Source organism: Aquila chrysaetos, chromosome 20, assembly GCF_900496995.4.
Source record: "Aquila chrysaetos chrysaetos chromosome 20, bAquChr1.4, whole genome shotgun sequence".
Lineage (NCBI taxonomy): Eukaryota > Metazoa > Chordata > Aves > Accipitriformes > Accipitridae > Aquila > Aquila chrysaetos.
In genome coordinates, this window is record NC_044023.1 from 7,354,005 (window position 1) to 7,373,955 (window position 19,951).

Sequence of the window (19,951 nt, forward strand, 5' to 3'; positions counted from 1 at the left end):
TGCAAATATCAAGATGAATTTCTCCATAAATAGCTCACTACCAACAATTCTTCCCTTTGTATCTGGCTCCAGCTGAAGAGAAGGAAGTCAACTCCAGCAGGAGCTGCACATCTAATGGCAAAAAGACGTTTCTCAGGGGGTACAACTGAGCTACAGCAGATGCTGGATTTTGGGAACTGCCCTCTGCACCCCACTGCTCTCCCTGGGGAAGAGTGCAGGAACTCAGAGGTCCCAGTTTCCTTTTCATTTCCCCATTGTTTCCCTGGGCTGAAAGTGCTTTTTTTCTTATTTTTTCAGCCCAACCTGATTCACAAACCAGGCTCATCCCGGTTGTCGGCTGGCCCCGTTTTGCAGCTGTGCCAGTTTCGGCTCATTTGCCGAAGCATCAGCATGGCACAAGGGGCTCTGCCCTGGGCAAGGGTAAGAAACCAGCCACCTTTCAGGGTTTTCAGGGGGTCCCTGCACACTGGCAGCCTCCAAAGGTCCCTTTCTGAGCACCTGGGAATCCCCACCTGCCCCCGTTCCCCTGGGACAGCCTGCGCAGAGGGGAGGTGACTTCACTGGCTGGACTGATGCTGTCATTGCTATATTTTGCATGGGTTCGGTGGCACATGTCCACAGCAAGCATTAAAGCCAGGCAGCCACCATCTCCGCAGCAGAGAGGCTCCTACAGGACGGGCTGAAACTGTTCATCTGGAGACAGAGATCATTTTTAGAGGGAAATCCTGTTCACTTCTCAAAATGAGGTAGGTTCTTACTGACACACGTCCCCAGCCAAATAACACTTGTGGTACCAAATACATCACTACAAGAAAAGGACTTGCTATGTCAAAATGGAGCTGTGGTTTTCAAAGCTAACAGGGAGAAAGCACACTGTAAATACCTGGAGGAAGCGTAGGCATGGCTTATTAATAGACACTTGCTGTGAGACTTTAGGCTGTATGACAAGGCTTTCACTGTCCTCCTGTCCTTGGATGCCCTGTTCCTGTACTGAGCACTGGCTTCTGTAACCATGCAGCACACCCACCAGACCTGCCAACTTACAGACGGGGCACAGAAGATGGGTTAATGCAGTTTACACTAGTGCTTTAACCACCTGAGCATCCACCATCCATCCTCAGCTGGTGGGGAGAAGCTCCTGTCCCTGTTGCTGGTTCCTATAAAGGATCCAGCCAGGGATTTTGATGGGGACAGATTAGGGCTTGAGGAAGGCAAGCAAGGGTGCCAAGTAGGGTCATTCCCCAAAAACCTGAATTGCAGGGGTTTAACATTGCCTGAACTGCAAGTAGGACTTTATTTTGTTATCTTTACACGCCGGCTCAACCACTCATTCCCCAAAAGGCTGCACAAAGTACTTGCTCTCTGATTTCTCTCCTGTGCTGCTGCATAGTGCTGCTGTTGAGACAGCTCCTAAGTATTCCATCAAAAACTGCTCCCTGATATTATTATGAACTGGACCAGATTTATGCATTCCTGCATAGCAAAGCCTTGCCCAACATAGGGTGCCTATACTCTTTGACTTCTCACCCTGTGAAAGCCATAACAGAAAATTAACACCCTACTTACATGAAGGAACAGTAACCAGTCCACACGCTGCCACACTACAGGCATCTCAGCATGGTCACACAAGTTGTGTTTCTTTTTTTCAGATACAGGCTCTTCTATCCAACAGAGTATCAGACAGATGGACTGTTTTCGGAGAGGGGTTGGCTACTTGCCTGGGGAGGTAGAGAAAACAGTCCTCAAACAGCCCTCCTGCCCCAGGTGATGCTGGTGAGAGCTGGTCCACATGCAGTAAGGGAGCTTCTCAGAGTATCTTCAAACTCATGAGCTATTTCAGCATTTCTCCTCCCAGCTTGGTGATTGCTCAGGGCCCGAAGATGCACAGACTCATGTTATTAAACGGCTATTTCTGTTGACATTTTTATTTTTAGGAAACGTTACTGAAACATTCACCGTTACTGCTTAGAGGTAATGGAAAAAGAGGCGAGCTCCAAATTCTGGGCGATGGGGACCTCGAGGCAGGCAGCCAAGCTGGGCTGGGATGTGGCCCGGATTCCCTACTGTGTTTACAATCTGTGCCCTGAGCAGGGACATGAATGAATCGTGGCAGTGTCCTTGGCAGCCGTGAAGTGTGCAGCGGGCTGGCACTCTCCCCCTCCGGCTGGCCACGCCGACCCCCCCCGAGGGGTTAAAAGCATCCATGTGCCAAAGACAGGCTGGGATCAGTGGCAGCCAACCTAAACAGAACCACGCTCAAAGAGACCGCTGAGCAACCGGGGATGCTGCCCTTGCCTGAGATGCCAACCTGAAGAGAGGGGTAGCAATGGACAGCCTCTCCCCTTTGGTTTGCAGGGGCAGGGGACAGGAGGCAAGCTGCATTTCTTCCTCAAAATTGGTTTTGTGGCTTCACGCTGAATCCCTCCCTGCTTTCTTCAGCATTAACTGTCTTTAAAGGGGGATGTTTGCTTCCTCAGAGTGCTTGGAGCTGGATTCTCCCTTGCAGGGCCAGCTCTGGCCCCATCCCTAAAAGGGGGGTTTAAACTAAAGGTGAAATTTGTGGTCTCAGCACTCTTTTTACTGCTCCTGAGTGTTTGTGTTATAAGCCCAGCAGCAGGCAATACCTGGATCTATGCATTCGTTTCTTTGCTGCCGCTGGATGTCAGGCGGGCTGCAGAGAAGAATATCCTGAAAGAGAGAGAACAGGATTTGCCCCAGACTGAATAAACCCATTGCAAAATACATTCCTCTGACATCTGCTCACTGGTGGGGAAGTGCTGGAGGGAGGTGAGTCGGCCCGTTAGCAGCTCCATGCCTTTCTGTGCTTCCCCAGCGTGGGGCTGGGCTGGCTCCATCACACCCAACCCACTCTGGTGCTGCTGAAAGGACCAGTGGATACGTTCCTCACCTGATTTCGGTGACGTGGCTGTGGTAACCCATGGAACCTAGCACCAACCGCCCCAAGAAAACCACAGATCTCAACCCAGCAGCCACCTAGCAGAACCCATTACCGTACCTGGCAGTAAATGAAACCCTCTTGAGCGGCAGCATCAGGGTCCCAGAGGCTCAGCTAACTTCTCGCGGCCTTCTGTCCACCCCAGACTGAAGGGGACACATCGGCAGCAGTGCTGGCGATGTCACCCATGGGGTGGTGACTGCAGTGCTGTCACACAGGCTTTGCCCTCGCCCGGGCTATCCTCCCCTGCCTGCTACACCCGGCACAGGCAGCGAGGGGCTGCCTGCCGCCCCAGGGAGCCGCCGTTCAGGAGGAACCACTGGGGGACAGCTGGCTAGAGAGGGAAAGCACATCTTTTGGGGAGGCTTTTGTGTTTTAGAAGCTTTAGCAAATTTTAAATAACTCCAGTTTTGCCCCTTGCAGTAATCAGCTGAATATTTCTGCAGTATCTGTCAGAAAACTAAGTGTGCCACCAAAACACAAATGTGATGAAAAAAAATAGAAATCGTATTTTCGGTCAAAGTCATCAGATTCCTTCAGTGATTTTCATAAGCCTAGATACCATATTACTTCACACGCCCACAGCTGTACACACATGGGCACACATGCTAATCGATAGCTAATGTGTCCTTTTTCCAGGACTTCGCCAATATCGAAACACTCCTGTCCTCTACAAAATCATTTTCCGAAGTACTGGCTTTGACCTGTGAGAGGCTGTTGAATAGCCCATCCTCTCTGCAGCCCAGAGCAGCAGGGCCACAATCGCCCTGTTGTGCAAAACACAGTGCACTGGGTGCAACGCAGAGCACTTGACCGCAAAGACCTGAGATGTGCTTAATAGGACTCTTGCACTGTTCGCCCGCTAAGAGCCTTAACTTCTTACTGCATTATGCCGGGGTTTAGGCAAAGCAGGGTTCCCAGCAGGGCGCTGGATAGATTTCCTTTCCCATGAAAAGAGACTTAGGCCTTCACATTTGTTTCTTGTCCCCAAATCCCATTTTTTCCAGGTAGAGGAGAGATCAATTTGATGGATTATAATTAAGGAGGTATTGTTCTGAGCAAGAGGGGGACAGAAAGGTTAATGCAGGATGTGGCTGCATTGCCTAGGGAAGAGATGCTTTAACGGGAAAAGCCTCAAGAGAGTAGAGCTTTAGGGCTCTTCTCCCCTGCGTAGCAGGTGGGTATTTACAGGCACACGCTGGTTGAGTTTATTTTGGCTGGAGGAGGACACTGGACTTTAGTAGGTCCCCCTCTTACTATGCAGTGATGCTCAGCAGCAGTGAGCAGCTACAGGAGAAGGGTATTTGTACTACTTGCGTTAGGAAGCCCCACTGCATCTAGGCAGCAGGAAGGAGCTGCTGATAGGACTACAGAGCTCACATGTATAATAAAATATAAGTAACTGCCAATATATAATATAACCCTTCCCAGGCCTCCAGCACCATTCACTCCAGAGCCCCAAAGCACTGTACAAACAGTAATTAAAAATTCCCAGCCCCCAGCTTTGCCAATGGCGCTGAATTAATTTTCCAGTGTGGGAAAATAAGCCTTGCATGATTAAGAGAGACAACGCAATTTCAACAGCAAGAGAAGTTACTGGTGAAACACAAGCTGTAGTGTGAACCCTGGTCCTTCACTTCCAACAGGAGGGTCTTCAAGACAAGAATGAGTGGTTGGTCTCTTCTCCATCACGTACACTATTCCTATAGATCCCTGTAATGGGTGACACAAGACTAACCAGGTACATCTATTCAGTCCCAGGGGCTACAATCCAACTTGCTTTGCAGAATTAAAGTCTGCAGGGAAGTGAGGAGTGCTGGAAGAATATGGCAGGAGATGCCTGTGACAAGCCCGTTGTCCAGTTGCTCCTCCTGGACCATCTCTCTGCCTTTATCTAGCACTATCAAGTTCAGAGCTCCTGGTGCCGCCCTCCTGACCACGTGGCTGGTTTCCTTCCCCAGAAATGTGTTACCAGAAACAGCCTCCAAGAAAGAAAGGGACAGTGGAACATGCAAGAGCTTGGCTTAGTTCAAAGCTTGCCTGCACACCAGAAACACTGACCCTTTGCCTACTGGTTTACTTAACACAGTAATGAGAGGCCAACATCAAAACAGCCTGTCCCTCTCCTGGTTCCTGCCTGCTCCATGCTCTCCAGGAACCCCTGGAGAACAATCATGCAGTGTCGGGTGAGGACACAGCCCTTGGGTTCAGTATGAGCCTACTCAACATGTGCTGCTTCAGGTGCCAGGGGACACACAGTAAAAAGCCCCTGGTGGGTTGCGCCTGATGACAGCGTTTCACTTGAGCCCTTGGCCAACATCTCTCCCTTCCCATGGTAAACGTGCTGGTCGCCAGTGCCGACCTGGGCAGTGCCTGGTCACTTCCCTTCCCCTCTATTCCACCACCGCCTTGCAGGTTGGCCAGCCGGATCCTCCCCTGCCTCTTAACAGCTTGGTGAATGCTTAAGGACCTTTTGGGAGGAAAAGACAATTTTAACACAAAATTACATTTCTGCCTCGAGGCAACAGGGTATGTCCCCACTTTGCCGCCACTGTCTTCAAATCACTGAGCCCAGAACTCCATCCTCCAGTGGGACTGCCCTGGGGCAGACATCAGGCTGCCTGGAGACCTCAGAGAGGCCGCAGGGCTTGGCGAGAGGTCCCTCTGCAGAGGGGGAAAGGTCCAGACAACCAGAAAGTTCAGCCTCCCCCCGCACCGTCAGGCTGTTTCCAGACACATGCCAGCACCACCTGTGTCTGCTCCCTCCAGGGAGTGCTTCCGTGGTCTCCCAGCAGCTGGGGAAGCGCTTATGAAGCCGGCAACACTGCACAGAGGGTTATTTAGTTATTTGTAATGGATTTTCCATACCTGTCATTATTTCCAGCCCTGAGTTGAGAGAAAGGGAGAGACACTTTGCTGGGAGATGGGCTGGCTCGAAGGGCTTTGGTGAAGCCCGTGGTTTTGCAGTTTGGCTTGGGAGAGGGCTGGGGACTCGCTCCGTTTCTCTCATCATCCCTGCAGGTTGATCTCCAAGGAGAACGGGGATCCGGTTTGGGCTTGCTGTGCTTCATGTTTGAAGGGACAGCCTTCTGTAAAGGAAAAGAGAGACCTGGAAATCTGCTGCTGTCATTATTCTTTCTTTGGGGCTAACTTAGTTGTTGGAAATCAACGTAACTGTGAAGAAAGCAGCCCGTGGGACTCTACTCAGAGCTCGTACTTCCTAATAAAGATCTAGGAAGAGCTGGGAGAGAAGTAGCAGCATGGCAACAGGGAATGTTCCCTGTGGACAATGTGATTTCAAATTAATTTCTCCACAGAGGGGGTTTCCTGCTTGCCCAGCAGGCTTTGGGGAGGCCAGGCAGGCGTAGCAGAGAGGGGACTACCCTGCACCAGCAGTTTCACAGTCCCCGCTCCATCACCTTTCTAGAACTCAAAATGTTTGCTTTTCACTCCAAGCCAAAATGATACCAAGCTACAAATATCAAAACCCTTCAGGCCAAAGCCATGTTCTTTCTCTATTCCTGCTCTGGTCTGAAAGGTGATTTCCTAGCTCGAGATGCACTATCAGAGCAATTACTGTAAAAGAGCCATCTGTGATGCTCCCAGCAAGACCTTGCTGTCTGGCACAGCTGTGCCAGCACAGCCCCGCCACTGACTTCAGCTCATTTATAGCAGTGGAGCTGGTAGGCAGAAACTGGGCTGAGCCGGAGCTGGTAGGGGACAAGGTTTCTGCTTTGATGGTACCCACTGTTTCTGACTTGCAAAGGCACTAGAATTGTGACAAAGCCACAGGGAAACAGAAATGTCACTCCAGTAAAGCTGGTTTCATGAGAAACGGTTTCCCGGATGGCAGCAGAAGATGGAGGAGAGCCCACCCTCACCCAGAAACACGCAGCTGAGGGCCACTTCTGCCAGAAGAGAAGGTAGCACAGGGCTGAACAAGGGCATTTGTCTGTACTAACAGGCCATGGAGACACTGGAAGGAAAGTTACCTTCGGAGCAAAGGGGGCAAGTCTCTGCTTTCACTTACCATCCATCCACTCTTTCCTCTTCTTGGCACATGGTTCTTATCCCTCAGCTGACATCCCATGGCAGAAAACACTAATCACATCCTCCTCCTAAGAAGAGACAACGGGGAAAGAGGCTTGGTAGGGGACTAGGGACCTCCCGGCAGCCCCTGAAAAGCTGACCTCGTGGCCCAGCGTCCCCCCCAACGCAAATCCCTGTGCTTCTTGTTTGCTGAGCTGGGACAAAGTGGGCACCAGGGTTTTAGCAGATGTTGGTTAGAAAATAACCGTGAGAAAGGAATAAACCAATTAATTGCTGACCCACTGACAGCCAACACCTCTCCTCCACCTCCCCACACACAATAGAACCTGTCTCCATGGCTCAAGCAGATTTAGGGTGGCTGCAAATAACCTAGAGGAGGCAAAAAACACTTTCCCACTCCAGCTAATGATATTTCCAGATAATCTGTTTGAGACAGCACCCTCTGCGAACCGGGAAAGCCTTTAAGAGCCGTTAACACCTTTATTCAGACTTCCTCATCCTCCCCCAGACAAGCTGTGATTAATTATCCAATCCACCCCGATCCCCCTGGGAAACAGTGCTCGGTCCGGGCATTCATCCGAGGATTTGCAGGGTCCCTCTGTGTGAGCGGCTCCTGCTCTCGCCACTGGCTCTGGATAAGCAGGATAGGGCTGACGGGGAATAAACTGCTTCCAGCCACGCGTTCGCGTTGGCAGGGGTGGTGGATGGTGGGAAGGGAGGTTAATGTGGGGTCTAGACAATGTTCATGACTTCTTCTTTTGCTGGTGTCTGCAGGCAGCACCAGCCGGACTGTCCCTGGAAGCCCATTTCTGAGAAGTTGCCACTGGAAGCACAGCCCGTTTGATTCCCACCTGGATTTTCGCAGCCCTCCCTTCCAGCTTTGCTGCTCTCTGACTCAGCTTGCTCTGAGGATACGTTCCTTCCTACTATTTCCCAGTCCTGCCAAAGGCATTGGCGATGGAGAAGGCAGGGAGGAAAGGGGAAATCCTGCCTCTCGGGTTGCTGCAGTAGCTGGGATGCTTTGCCAGAGAGGTGCCCCTGTGTAGGCTATTGCAGACCAATGCAGCTCATAAAATTCATCTTGTACATGCACTGTTCCACCTGTGCTACCTTTATCCATCAAACCCCGGGCTTTTTTGCATCACAGGCTCACTCTCCCATCCCTAAGGTTGCATACAGCCCCTCCTGGCCATGCAAAGGGAGGATATGAGCTGCTCCAAGGTCATGGTATCACCAAGCAATTTACCAAACCCAATAGTGGCAAACTCCCTTTGTAACAAATGCCAATCTCCACCGCATTACAGATGACACTAAGTCCCTGTTTGTCCACCACAGCCCTTCACCCATGGTAGCTGCAGCCCTCAGGCTGTGTAAGGATGAATGTGTTAATGCCCACCCTGCCCCAATCCCCTTTTCTATGGCAGGGTAGAGGCATGGGTCTTCTGGGGGGACTATGGCAGCATCACGCACATGTTTCATGACTTTTCTCACTATGCAAAGCCCTACATATCCCCCATCTTCAGGGGAGACCTGCATCTCCCCATCGTACCTGCAAGACCTACCCACATACATGCTGGGAGGGTGTGAGTGGTGCACTGTGGGGCTGGCATGTCCACATTGCGCAGCCACAGAGAACCTGTAATTAATGAGTCAACTGCTATGGCAGCCTTCATTTCAGGTCTTGAGCTGAGGTTCCATGGTTTCATGACACTTGGAGGAGCTCCTTTCCATTAAACCTTTCCCCTTTGCCACCCAGGGCTGTCCAAGAACTCACCCCTGTGCACTGCATGTTGTCTGCTGGTCTATTTACATCTGCCAAGGGCAAAACCTCAGAGACATCCTGGTCTGCCATCATGAAGCAGTATTTGCCATCACCATATCCTACCAGCCACCTCTAGAGACCTTCAGCCAGGAAATAAAAGCAGAGAGCACAGTAGCAGCTTGGGGGTCCCAGCCAGTTTTGCAAATGAAAACTGTTGTCCTTTCCTTGTCCTCTTCTCCTTATAACCAGAACAACATTCGTAGGTCATTTTCAAACAAAATGACTTTCGATTCGTCATCTCCTGTGCTCTTTGACAAAGTGCCAAAGAAAGAATGAGGAGAGAGAGAACATGTCTGCCAGATGGGTGCCAGCTCCCGCAGGACACTTCACAGCCCCGGGTGTTGGTTAGCATCACACCTACACACTCCGCTTTGTGGGCTGGGCTTGGTTTCGACACTCTCTTTATTTTTAGCCATACTTTCAAGAAAGGGGGGAAAAAAAAATCCCTCTGAATCTCTGCAGCTTCCTGAAGCCCTTGAGAAAGAGAAAGCTGTGGAGCAAGCAGGCAGTTGGGAGGGCCACAGCGCTCCTCCCTGCTGAAGGCTCCAGCCAGCCTGAGAGATGTCTCTGCCTGTCTTCCAGTCCATGTCCAGGAACAACAATCATCAAATCAGCTTGACCAGGTGCTGGGGAAGTGTGTGGGAGTGCAAAATGCCCACAGCTTGCAGATCTGCTCTGCCAGGTCTTCTCCAGGCCAGGGAGCAAGTGGGACACTCAGGTTCCTTCTCCAGGAAGGAAAGCAAGGCAGGACCTCCATTGCAGAGGGCTCCTGGCTCTGCCAACAGTGCACACTGCTGCTGACTAACTGCCTGGCACAGTCAATATATTGAGAAAATAATGACCAGAGGGAATCACTGTGGGGTTTTTGTCTTTGACGCATGAGTTGTGAACATGCAACTCCGTGGCGATTGAGGGACCACCAATGTACTGGGCTAGGACCCAGCTCAGGAAAGAAGGTTCTGACCAAACCCATGCCCTTCCTGGAGGAGCTGCTTTGGAGAGGGGACCTCTGGTGCGGGACAAGGGTTCACATTGGCTGTCCATCCTTATCTGGATTGATGCATCCAAGATCTGAAAGCTGGTATCACTTTGGCCCCAAAGATGCTTGGGCAGCTCTCCTAAATGACCACTCCTGATGCATTTCATACCTGGCAGTACCCTCACATCTCCAAGAGCCTGTGAGCAGCCACAAGTGCCTGCGTGTTGCCTGTCTCCATTGAGGACACTTACAAAGAGCTGTACTCTGACAGGCTCCAGGATGGAACAGGGCCACGCTCCGGCTTTGCCTGTGGCATGGGCACAGGCATTACTCCTTCTGTATGTTACTTGTCCTGCAGCCGTCCCGCTGGCAATGTGTGGTGCGGATCCAGCGATGCCCAGCCCAGCTATTTCAGCAGAGACAGCGTTTTTTACATGGGTCTAGCCACTATTTGGACAGGAGACGTGAGGAAAAACCAGGTGCTGCAGGAAGTGGTTTGGGTGATTTAGTGGGTGGCATCTTCCCTCCAAGTGAGCAGCACACTGAAACTCCTTGGCAGGGAGTTCAGGGCTCTGCACCATTGCAGGTGTTGCTATTTTAATGACATCCCAAGCTTACTCTTTGTGGTCACCCAAGATCCTGCTTCTTGCAAGCGCGGAGGTGTTAGCTCCAGTGTCCTGAGCAGGCTCCAGTCTTCAGCAATTACGCTCTGCTGAGCCAAGAGCTGCAGGAATTTCCGCTGGACACATTATTCTTCACTCTTTTTTCCCCACTATGACTAGTGAGCAGTTTTTCCAGGTGCCAGAAAACAGCATTTACAGAGGCATATCAAATACAAATGCTTCCCATTGCCTTGAAAGACCTTTTCTTGTTTTGTCCCGTGCTCTCTCTCTAAGGTCCACTAACCCTAGTGTCTACTTCACCTTGCTTGTATAATTTCTCTGCTCAGCTGTTGGCTTCACTCTCTTCCAACTCATCCCGGGTTGTACAGGTCACGGCCATCCCTAGCTTTGGCTGAATTAGTGCATCACACCAGACCCCATCTGCCCTGCTCTTCCACCACCACCCAGGAAGGTACCAACTGCACCTTGGTCCTTGACAGGAGATCCCAGCTGCTACCAGAATAGAAATAATCAATTATGAGACTGACATTAATGACATGGGATTGTGACTTGGGACAGACTAAAGCCATAGAAAGCATTTTAAATAATTCACCATTCTGAAAGTAAAGCATATTAGTGGGAAAGATGTTCAGGTCCTTTCACAGTGGCATTAACTTCTATGTACCAGCGCTGATGCTGTGAGCTGACAGCAAAATGGGACTACTGCTTGGTCAGAAATCCTGTAATAATCCTGAAAATGTATTTGAAAAATCAACATTTCCCCCCCAGCCCCCCCCCCCCCCAATTATTTGCAAACATTAAAATATTTTGTTTTGTTAGTATCTCGTACAAGAAAACAAAATAAAAAATTAAACAAAAACACAAAATGCTGAAACAAATTGCAAAACCCAGAGACACATGCTGGCAAAACATTCAGCCAAATCACTGCTTTCTGCAAAAATGCTTCTATTTTGGCAAACCCACATTTTTTGGGGGGCAGACTGATCCACCAGAGACTTCTGAACCCACAGCAAGTGGCAACAGAGGCTGAAGACAGACACTGCGTGGGAGGCAATGTTTAAAATGTCGCCGTTTTGTTTTTGACTTGAAATTACTCCAAGGACCACAGGGAAGATGTTCAAGAGCAAGAACTGTGCTTTGGCTGTCTGGAAAAGTGGCTGTCAGTGCCTGGGTAGAGCATGGGGTTACCCAGAAAACCCCTGCTCCTTCACAAGTGCCCCTGGAAGGATGAATGTTACCTGGGCAATTATTTTAAATTTATCTCAGCAATTAAATGCAATTATGTCCACACAGCAGATATATTTGTATTGGTTAAGCTAAGCTCAGCCCAAGAGGTTGTTGAGGATGTTGTGCTGGTGGCACACGCTTCAGCAGCAGCAGGAAGGGACTGTCACTGCCAGGCAAGGGACATCTTCATTATCTTCAGTATTCCTATCTTCATTATGGAGGCAGCTTTTCATAGGGGAAAAGTGTTTCTTTGGGGTTGGTGGACAGGAGTGAATGAACGATGCACAAATGGCGTGAGTTTGCTAGCTCTGACCCTATGCAACTCACCTGCGGTACACCGTAGGGCTAGATTACAGTCCGCCCCAGCGACGTCTCCTCTGGGATGGCAGAACATTTCCAGCCTCCTCTGGAGACCATGTGGGCATCTACGGACACCTGTGCAATAACAGCCTCATAAAAATGCAGACTCAGTTCCTTCCCTTGCTATTGAAATCACTTCAGAAATCCCAGTGGGAGACTCCTCTGAGATGTGACAACACTTGTGGGACAACACTCCTGCTTGCTTCCGCCAGGCCAGGAGGTCCTGCTACTCACAAGGATGCTCTAGCCAAGCAGAGTGAGGGAACACCTACAGAAGAAACAGCTTTTGTGGTTTCACCTTAAAAGGTCAGTTATGTTACCTGTCATGCAACGTGCTCAGAACCTACCACAGGTGATTAAACAGTCGGGAGTTATTAGATCACACATCGTATAATCCTCCCTGTACCTGGCAACACGATTAGTTATGATTCATAAATTCCAGCTGTGTTACGATTCCCAAATGGACACAGCATGCTGAAAACTCTCTTCCGCAGCTTTCGCAACAGAAAACCATGAGGGACTGACACAGGCAGCAAGTGAGACCCTCCTTAGGCTGATACCCCCATCTGGGGGCAGCAGTGAGAAGGTGGGGTCCCACCTTCTTGATTTTGAGGACACAACAGGGTTCCCCGCACCCTTCTCCACCGAGACGCTGTGAGAGGCACGAGCCACCGCTCATGCTGGGAGGTGTCTGGGGACAGAGCAGTGACAATTCAGGGGTGAGGGGAGGCAGCCTAGAAGGGAGCACATAGGAAGGAGACGTTATTAGCTGGTGAGCGAGGGAGGAGGCAGAGGAGAACTGAGGTCTGTCCTCTCTACCTCCACAGCAGTCGGCTCTGGGCTAGGGGTAAGTCACAACAAGACAGCTTGATTAGAGAGAGCTTGATTTGCAAAGCGGATGCAATTAAAACCTTGGATCCTCAGGGTCGTTTTTAGTAGCCATGTTAAACTGAATCAACTCCTGCCTCACTGTGTGCTGTCAAGGGGCTGTTTCTGCTCCTCTGCTTTCTTTGAAATGCTCTTGCCGCAGCTCTTCAGGCCAAGGGAAAATTCAACTGAGCTGCTGAGGATGAGCAGGAGCAGTATCTGTCTCCCTGAGCATCAAAATGGGAGCACCGAACTGGCCTGGGAAGAGGTGAACTAATCCAGGGAAGAATAATTCTTCAAAGACTATTAAATGCAAGGACAAAAACAATGCCTCAGGAAGATCCCGAGTGCAAACTCATGCAGGTGGGCAGCACATAGGCAGGAGAACACCTGAAGGAGCTCCTGTGTCATCTTCTTCCAGAGGGATCTGCTCTGGCCACTTTGCAAGAGAAGGAATGGGGCTAGCTGGATCCTGGATCTGATTCCAAGTGCTTCTTACCTTAGATGAGATGGATAGCTGCCTGTGGATGTGGCTGGATCTCTGGAGAGTGCTGCAGCCACCCTAAGTACTACAGACAAGTGAGAAACATCAGCTTTGCCCCAAGCAGCAGTATTGGGTCTTCAGTGGGAAGAGTGGGAAACTCTGGGGTCAGGAGCAGCCACCGCTTCCTAAAGCTCACCTGCCACTGACTTATGCACCACTCAGGCCGGATCCAATACTGACCCCAAAAGAGAAGCACCAGCAAAGCCGGGGAGATGATGGCCCCATGCCCATCCATTCTGATGTCATTAAAATTTTGCTTTTGAGATGCACCAGTGTCGCCAAGTCCACAGGTATAAAACCCCATTAAATATTTCATTTTCATCAATTGCTTTCAGTAAGTGCCTGTTGAGGAATTCATGGGAACGTTTTCTCTTTGACATAGAGATACTTTCAATTATGAAAGATGGCTAAAAATAAAAGGAAATTATACTGTTCAGACATCTCTGGAGGTGGAGACAGGAGGGGGAACCATCAAGGAGAGCCAGGGAAGAGATTTTTGTTAGATGTAAAGAGAGGCTACTTATTTTTACCAATAGAAAAATGTCAGGAGGCAGCCTGACTTGAGTATCTGGAATCTGTCACTTACCTTCTCTACTAATAATTTGGCCTCAACTACTCAGGGTCTGAGCCAGAGTACCAGAGTTAAAAGTCATGACAGTCTCTTTCTCTGACTGCAGGGGGTTGGATCACCCTCCTAAAGCTCTCAGTTGTACACTTCTGGTTTTTTTTTAACGTGCATGTTCCTTTTTTTTTTTTTTTTTTTATATGCAGGAGTCTACCCTGTGACACTAAGATGACTCTTTTTGGTGGTTTTTTTTAATGCGAGAGGTTTGGGCTGGTAACCTAGGGCTTCTTATACACTCAGTAAGTCTACAGGATGTCCTGATGCTTACATTTTGCAGCAAAAATGACCTGGCTGAAAGCAGGGTGTGGACCATCAATCTTTTATGGATGAACCCTTTGAGATAAGAGACTTATTCCTCTGACAGCCACAACAGGTTGCTTAGCTCCTTCTACAGACCATCATCAGAGGGACATGGCTGAGCTGCAGTAACCATCTCTCTGCACATTTTTAGCCCTTCGCAACATTTCCAAGCTTAAATCTCTTTTAGTGAGTAATACAACTTGCATTACCAAGGGTAATACCTTGGGCTCGCAGAGTGCTCTCCCCCAGCTCCCCATGCTAACGCAGTGGGATGGAACCGCTCTCTGATACTCCTCTCTCAAGAGGAGTATCCAGGAAGCCCACCCTTGTAATTTCTAGGTGATATAAGCTGGGTAAGATGATTTCCCATGTTCTTCAGAAAACCTAAGTCTTACAGGGTGTTTTGCAGGATCACTCACTGACCTGGCTGGCAGCCAAGTTGCACCATCATTTGATGGGCAGCCATACTGCCCATCATTTTCCTCTACTCAAAGTCAATTTTCAGGTCTTGGGATTTTCTTAAGTACATTCAGTCCACTGAGGCCACAGTGAAGCTTGGGATGGCCTACTTCCCAGACACCATTAGGCCAGTTGGTTGGGAAACATGGAAATAAACCTCACTTCTACATGAGTCTGACCTTTCCCAAGCACTGACCCTAAAATAAGTTCCCAACAGATCTCAGAGCTGAATCACGTTTCAAGTGCTAAGCTACTCCTTTGCCGATGCCTGTTTATCAGCAGCGATAAAAAAAGAAAATGTTAAAATAAAACACTCACCTCTCTTACCAACTCAGGGACATGGAAGTAGGGAGAGCCATGGAAGATCAATGCAAGTCCTGTGATAATGCACTTCTTGAAGAGCTCCAGTATTGCTGTGATCAAGGCAGCATAACCACCTGAACAACGCAGAAAGGAGAAGATGTCAAGGAAAAGTAGCAACTTCGGTGCCGCAAGGAATGCACTGAAACGCCAAACAAAGGTTTAATTACAAAGGGAATATAACTAACTGATAGGTGTGATTGTGTGTGCCCGTGCTGTCTGATTGCTGATGTTTTCTCTGCCCCCGACATGTATGGCACAGACTTTGGGGCTCTGGGTTAACATCTGGATCTCCAGTTCCATGTGAGATGCAAATTCTGCAACGGCTTTCAAGTGCTCTGAAGGCTCCAAGGCTGCTGTACGGACTGATGATGTGGGCTTGCCTCTAAGTGAACCCTGTAAATTTGCTTCCAGAAAGCTAGTTGACTCATTCCACTTCCAAAGGACAATATTTTCTCTTTACGTGACCTTGGTTTTTTTCAAGCCGCATCCTCCAGCAGCACTACAACTTACAACTTGTGGACACTCCTTGCTGATGACAATGTCAGGTTTGAAACACTTTCAGTGCACTCGTATCTGAACCTGTCCAGCTTCTCTAAATACCCCCACCCCCCCACCTATAGTTTGGAGGTTTTTAACAGCAGGCTTATCTGCTAAGAAAGATGAGACACGTGCCATGTCTGAGAATATGGCTAGACCCATCTGAACAAACAAGGTGCTGAGCAGCAGTCACCTTTCTGGGCAGGTCTTCAGAGGGCAGACTGCCCTGCCCACAGCCACGAAGAACATCAGCGTACTGAGAGGCCCCTGATGGAAAGAAACAGGGATGTGTCCATTTGCTTAATGAGATCTGAAATCAGTTGAAGCCCTGATGCAGCTTGGCTCTAGAGCACGTACTAAGTGGTCTTAAATTAGCTATTGCTTTCAAAGCAAACCAAATTGTTCCGAGGAAGTGCTACACAGATACCAATTTGCCAGAGTCCAAACAAAATATGGATAACCTCCCAGAAGTCAATATCCACAGGAAATTTCAGACACATGTTTGCATCTTCCCTTTAATTAAATGATGCATGCTCAGTACAAGCTTCTATCCTTAGTAAAAATCAGCGTTACTAATAAAAATGAAGAGAAGACATCAAATTGATAGGGGATGGAGCCAAATGAGTCCCCCAGACTATGGGATGTCACTGCTGAGTGTCACTGAGCCATTGCTCCATCACCACTTACCAGTTGCTCCATCACTGGGGCTGTGCTGGGAAGAAAACCTTGCTCCGCCACCCTCCACAATACTGAACTACCACCTAATTTAAGTTCCTAACTGGACATACAGGTAACATACTGAGTGCTTGTGATCTGATCTGGCCTTGAGTAAAGTACGGAGTCTTGCACTCCATACAGGTGACCAGTGAAAAGAGCTGGAAAATATGACACTGAAGCTGTAGAAGATCCATGCATGTTTGTTATCTCTGTTTCTTCTCCAATGCAAATCAAAGTCACAGGAAGAATATTTAAATTACCACAAAAGGGCACAGTCTTATTCTGTAGATGGGAGCTGAAAAGTCTCTAGACCTTTATTCCCCTCCACAGCACCTGTTTTTATACGTGCCTTTAGCAAAGCACTCTGCTGTAACTGGATTGGGCTGTATTCTCTGAGCCACATGCACTAATTTTAAACGATCAGAGGCTCAAATAGCCACACTCTTCCTTGCATTTTAAGCAGCCATTTTGAGTTAAAAATATTGCGCATGTTCAGTGTTTTTGGAGAACATTCCTATGTTAACCCAAATGGAAAAGCACATTCAGCATAGAGCATTTTCTGCAAAATCACTGCTAAACAGTGAAACGGTCCAGCCAGTCCCTGGTACAACTTGTTCTATTAGCAGATGTGTTGAGCCCTGGGAGTTTAAGGTGTCATTGCACACACTTTGGGCCTGCAGAGTTAGCGTGAATAGCCTTGCACTTTTGCTTGTTCTCAGTTTTCCCGAGATAGCAGATAACCAGTGCTTTTCTTCTAAAAAGCTGGACTCAATAATTTATTCGGGGGAAAAAATGTTTTCTGCTAGCCCACAGTCTTCACCTGCCTGCTGTCACATTTATAACGGACTGCAGAAGACGACTGCAGAGTGATTTCAAGGCAGGCATCTTCTCATTGCACATAAACAGCTTTTTATCAGGACTATTCCCTGCACAAGAGGTTTGCTTATGAGGGTTCCCTTTCCTCGTAAGCAGTAGTGAAAGTGCAGTGTAACATTGCCCTGGGAGGCAAGAGAAAACGGGAACCATAATGAAGCTGGATAGCAAGGGAGAGATGTTCTGCAAGAGCTGTGCTGTAACTGGGCTCATGATTGACAGTGACCTTCAGAGAAGAAGAGGGAAGAATTCAGACCTCCTGTGAAGAGGAGATTATTGCCCATTACTCTTTTTTTTTTTTTCCCAAACTTGTCATCCCTCTGCCAGATCTAAAGAATAATACTTCAAACGAACGTGCTTCATGCCTAGTCTTGCCTGGCAAGTCACAAAACGATGGGCACAAAGTACAATTATGAAGTAATCATGCAAAAAGTCTCTGCCACTGGAAACGACCCAGCATGGCACAAGATCGCCTGGGGAGTTCTGCACGTTGTAAGCGTGGCTTTCCTGGGTGCAATAAGCTGGCAAAGCTGCAGCTATTTGATATGCATGCTCAATTTAGCTCCTGCACAACCAGCAGCAATATGTGGGGTTGCTCTGGAAATCACTCCCTGGATGTTCTGCAGCCTCTGGGCCGTCTCTTTGCTTTGAATTGCAAACCGTGAACAGTCAGCCCTGGCTGCAAAGGGAAGGGATGGTGCTGGCTTCTCAGAGCATGCCGAACTGGGATTTTCCTCCCAAAGGAACCCAAATCCCTTTACAGCTCATTCACCCTGTGTTGGTCTTGAAGAAATACTTTAGACCTTGGGAAGCACTGAGGAATAATAATAATTAGTCTCTAGAAATACCAAAGATAGAGGATAAATAAATGGTTCTAGAGATGAGAATTGTGCGTGTCACATCTAAACGAGATGCGAAAGACTTTCCCATAACTGATGTGCCTTTTTCCATGTAGCAAACATGCAGCCCATCTCCTTACTCTACTGATGCCAGCTTCTGGCTGTGAGAACTCATTTAACTCCAAGAACGCAGCACTGCCTTAACGGACGAGCTATCCGAGGGCACTGGTTCATGTGCTCCGCTTGCTGCCATGCTTTATCGAGGCAGCAGCTGGGGCGTGCTCATTTCAGGAGCGCTGCTGGATTTCAGTTGGTCCTCAAAGGACCAGTAATGCCACTGCTTCAAGGCTAGAACTAACCAACAACAGGCACTGGGGTATAGCAGAAACAGACTGGCTGCTGGGAGAGGCTCTTTGCTCAAAAAACCCTAAGGAGAAGGAGTCATGCCTCTGTGCCACCAGTTACATTGCAGCTAGATAACTGTGGCAGCAGGATTCTCATCTTCTTCACTTTGCTTTCCCCTCTTTCTCTTTCCATTCCTCTTTTTTTCCAGCGAAACAAGGCAACTGTAACATCACCAAAAGCATTTTTACCAGCCCTGCAAAGCTCTGTGCAACCTAAGCACCTACGTGGAGTTAGAGATGTCTTCAGATGTACTTCACGATGGAGGGCATGGTGGAGCACGCACTCCATCAGGAATCATGCCAGCATCAGGAGACATGTGACAAGGGAATGGTGCAAAAATTGCCTGGTTCAAGCAAGTCCTTTGCAAGGTTTGTGCTAGTATAGGCAGGAGAAGGTTCGCTGAACTAGTTGGAGAGGCAGCCCAATGGCAGCTTAGCTCTTTCAGAGATGTACCTGGATCCTACAACAGACACAGGAGCTCATCTCCAGCAAAGGACCTAACATATTGAGAACAAGGGAAAAAAAAAAAAGTGTGGTAGAAATGGAACAATAAGGAAGATGCACCAGAATGTGATAGCATGCTCCAGATTCATTGTACACCAGCTAAGGAACTCCAGCTCCCCCAAGTCCTTGGGAAAAAGCAAGTCTAGAAAGGATGCAGTACGATTGCATGGCATGTAGTAAAGCATGTGTTTCATTCCGTGCTGAACCAAGGAGAGCACACAGGGTTCCTGGTCAGTGCTGGTGCTCTGGGGCAAGAGCAGCCTTCACCTTCATGGATGTCCATCCCAGCATCTCCTCAGCAGAGGAAGCCCAGCTTAACTCCTAGAGAAGAGCCCAGGATGCCTGCAGGAGGGTTGGTGCCTTCAAGCTGGACACAGCAATGAGAGGAGCCCAGCACTTACTCCTGTTTCACTCCTTCGTCTGGAAAAGCAGAGTGCCCCAGGTTGATGCTGACTGGTGAGCAAAGGCTGGAGTTAAAACCTTGGCCTAAGAGAGGAAAAAAAGTCTTTGTTTCATGAACCAGTCTCCAAAGAGCGTCCCTTAGAAGAATGCAGCCAGTAAGATGAAATTGCCATTCATGCTTATTAGAGATGTCCAATGAATTAGGAATTCAATTAAGAAAATGTTCCACTGCAGGAAGCTCAAAAATTAAGATTATCATTATTGTAGAGGAAGGAAACATTTTTAATGCATGAATTTTTTAAAATGACATCACTACAGACAATGCACTTATTCTTGCAGCCAGTAAGGATACCAGTTTTCCTCAGTGATAGGGAATGGTGGCAAGAAGGTTACAGGGAAGTAGGTGATACAACGGATGTTTTCTGTGGGACGCAGAGCTCTGGAGGATGCCAGGCTGAATAATGGGCCCTGAACTGTTGTCTGAAAGAGACGACAGCAC

General features: G+C 48.7%; 1 long non-coding RNA gene across 1 annotated transcript; it reads right to left on the reverse strand.

Moving 5' to 3' along the window:
• Positions 1-5,833: 5,833 nt before the first annotated feature.
• On the reverse strand, positions 5,834-12,056 carry LOC115353652. Its single transcript, XR_003927649.2, has 3 exons — positions 11,985-12,056; positions 6,987-7,074; positions 5,834-6,045 (listed from the first exon to the last, which is right to left on the reverse strand). It is a non-coding gene; the product is annotated as an uncharacterized LOC115353652 (long non-coding RNA).
• Between the last annotated feature and the right edge of the window lie 7,895 nt (positions 12,057-19,951).